Here is a 3,546-nt window from a genome sequence, read left to right as displayed (position 1 = left end):
CCTGTCCTGGAACTAGCTCTTGTAGACCAGGCTGGCCTCGAACTCACAGAGATCCGCCTGACTCTGCCTCCCAAGTGCTGGGATTAAAGGCGTGCACCACCACCGCCCGGCAAACAGTGTGTTTTGCAAAGACACCCCGCGTCTGTGCCCAGACATGAGCCAGGGAAGAAACAAAGCTCTGATAGACCCGCAGCGAGGTGGAGCCCACCAGACAGGAGCAGTGGGTTCTCTTCCCCACATTGGCCCCTCCCCATTAGCCATGGGAAACCTCATGCATTCCCAAGGGGTGCAGAATAGTCTGTGTGGAGAAGGAAACCACGTTCCTTGTGACCCCTCATCTCCCCTGTCACTCATGTGCCGTCGCATGACATGGGCATGTCCAGCCTGCAGCTGAACACAAAATCCTAAACCTCTTCAAACATGAGAATTTTTTTCTGCCTTTTATTTTTAAATTCAGTTTCACATTTCTCCAGGATGGACTTTGTAGACGGCAATGCTGAATTGCAAAATCAAAAGGCTGAACACACCAGCTGGATCCTGTGTGGAGAATGGCCAGCATCCACTCTGTGTCCCAGAGTAGAAAAGATCCTCACCTAGAGGAGGTAGCCACAGAAAGGCTCCCCGGTTAAAAAGAATTGCATCACGGATATGAAGAAGGCCAAACAAGAAGGGTATCACCCAGCATGGACACAGCCTTGTCGTAAGTCACACAGAGGCTCGCCGGCTACAGACAGCTGGTCCCGGTGGCTACGATGTCCACAGCCACTGAACCAGATTCCAACGGCACCCAGGCTCTATGGTGGAACATGAGCCTGTCAGGGAATCGTCCTGAAACAGTGAGGCCAGCTGACCCCCACAGAGTCCAGGGTGGCTCCCCAGTTCTCTATCTAGTCTATTAAAAGCCTCAAGTCCCTGCCGCATCCTGTTCTCATTCAGAAGATGGCACACACTCTATTTCCCTCTGTTGTGTCTGCTTTTTTCTTGAATGGAATTGTTTGGCTGTTTGTTTCGGTTCCTCTTTGGGGATACCAAGAAGGCCACGTTCCCCTTTTCCTGGTATTAGAAGTGCGTCAGCTTGAGTGTGAGCGGATAAAAAGTGAAGACCAAGGAGTGGCTTCATTGCTCCATAGGCTGTGTCGGCAAACATTTTAGGAAATCACAGCTCATCACCGGGTTCTGTTTGTTTTGTTTTCTGTATTTTTTCCAGCTGTCCCACGTTGATGCTGAATGCATCGAATGGGGGGAATGTGAGTCAAATACTCACAAGATAACTCCAAATACAGTATTCTAAGGTTTTTCTTTATTAAAAGGGAAAACTCACAAAACAGGAACATGGGTTCAACATCAAGGTGTGGAGCACGGGAAGAGAGGGACAAGTGGGCGGGACCACAGCCATTTGGTACCCCAAAGCCATGCCTCAATCTGGTCCAGCCTCTCAAAGGCCATTGGCTGATGGAGATTCCCCATCATCTCCCCCTTTTGTTTAAATAAGAGAGTTACAAACCCAATACAAAACTATATACAGTAAGAACAGATATCAAGTATAAAAATTAGAATTATAGCCAGCAATATTAAGCAAGGAATATATGCTAAATGTTTCAATAATCATTCTATCCAAAGGAGTCTAAGTCTTGTATTAGAAATGACTTGGCTAAATCATAAGAGGAAGGTAAATACAACTACTAATCTTCAACTTCATCGAATGCCTGAGAAGGGAGATATTACTTGAATAGGCAGGAAGTGCCATCAAGCAATTTCCAAAATGCACAGTAGATGACAGAGACAACTGGCTACCTGGGCAATCACCAAGAGTCTCATTTGCAACGTTGGAGCAACCATCTTTGGCTAAGAACCAGAGTAACTGACAGACCATTTTCAGAGGCAGTAAGGTATGTTTTGTCAGTGGTCGAGGCACGGCCAAGAAGAAACCAAACCTCAAGTGGAGTGTCTTCAGTGCTCAGCATTCTCTCAGGAATAGATCGGTGCTGCCAGGAGCAATCATGTCTCATATCAACATAATCCTAAATTACTAAAATGCCATATTCTGCAGTTCTTTGGAGTGGTTGAAGATTACCTATTTATGTGGAATACAATCTCTATGTATCTAAAGAACCTGATTAGTCTAAGTATGACAAACATGAATGACTATTGACCTATAATTCTTAATACCTGTATAACTTAAAGCATAAGACTTCATATCAGAATATTAAACAATCTTTAAACAACTGCCCAGCAAATGAGGACAAAGATCTCAAAATGTAAAAATGTACAAGTATTGTGGTCAGAGGCAGAAATGTATAGTGCAATATAAATATATTCTAAAATTGTATCAATATACAAAATGTCTTAAACAGAGGTAGAAACATGCATGCATGCATGCATACAATCTGACAGAATAACTTTGAATAGGTGTATAAATATTGTAAACAGAAATAGGAGCATATTCATTTTGACAAATATAATTTGAATTTTATCAATATACAAGAATCTATACCAATGTAAATTGTCCATAAATGATAGCTCACAAGTATTCACTCTGTTACTCACTATTATTATTATTAGTGTGAGTAAGCTCACACTAATCTACCTACTATTCCATTCAATAACCCCCCTTTTTTTTCAAAGAGATCTCTGAGCCTACATAATTTCCACCCCAACCCTATACCAGTTATAGTCAGCCCCTAAATGATGTCCTTAACCCTGAGGATAAACTTTGATGGGAGAGAGGATGTCATTTTCTAGAATTACTTCTAGCTGTCATAGGGGTGGGCAGTGTTCTTTCTATGGGATCCTGTAAAAGTAAAAATGATGGTTGAGCTTCAAGATTACTGTCTGGTATAATTGCAAATAGTCTCTGACAGGGTTTTTCTGAGGCTCCTATTTGGAGTTCTGGCCAGAACATTGTAAGAAGGTGCACCATTTCAGCTAACCAAGTTGGAATCATCTTGAGCAACTGGTACCCAAAACAGGTCTTACAGCAGGGCTATCAACATCATGACATCATATCAACCATGTGGAGTTGTTGTTGTGGGGCCCCATCTTCTTCCTGGAAACTTCAAAGATTACTGCAGGAAAATTCATTGTTCATAGTGGGAAAACTTAAACATTATTCATATAGACATATATTCAATGAAAGATACTATATAGACAAAATAGGTATTAAGGAAAGTAAAATTTTTCCTTAAAAAAATTTCTTCTTTCTGTTCCTACCAGATTGCTCCTGACATGAGACAGAAACTCTGAATTTTTCTTTTAATATGCTTGGATTTAGAGAAGGATATCCATTGCCCAACTCCAAAGCCAGAGAGAGAGAGAGAGAGAAAGAGAATGAACTTTTTACCCTCAGATGACCTATCCTGCACACCTTGGGAAGTTGGATTTGATACCTGAAACCCACACGCAGGTGAAAAGAGAGAACAGACTCCACAGAAGATTCTCTGCCCTCCACACATGAGCCACAGCACACACAACCCCTCACATGTCCTGAATGAAACATGCAGTAATGATAATGTAATTTAAAAATCAGGGGATGAGCCGGGCTGTGGT

The sequence above is a fragment of the Microtus ochrogaster genome, chromosome 2 (assembly GCF_000317375.1).
Source record: "Microtus ochrogaster isolate Prairie Vole_2 chromosome 2, MicOch1.0, whole genome shotgun sequence".
NCBI lineage: Eukaryota > Metazoa > Chordata > Mammalia > Rodentia > Cricetidae > Microtus > Microtus ochrogaster.
The sequence above is the reverse complement of the archived record's forward strand: the minus strand, read 5'-3'. Positions refer to the sequence as shown.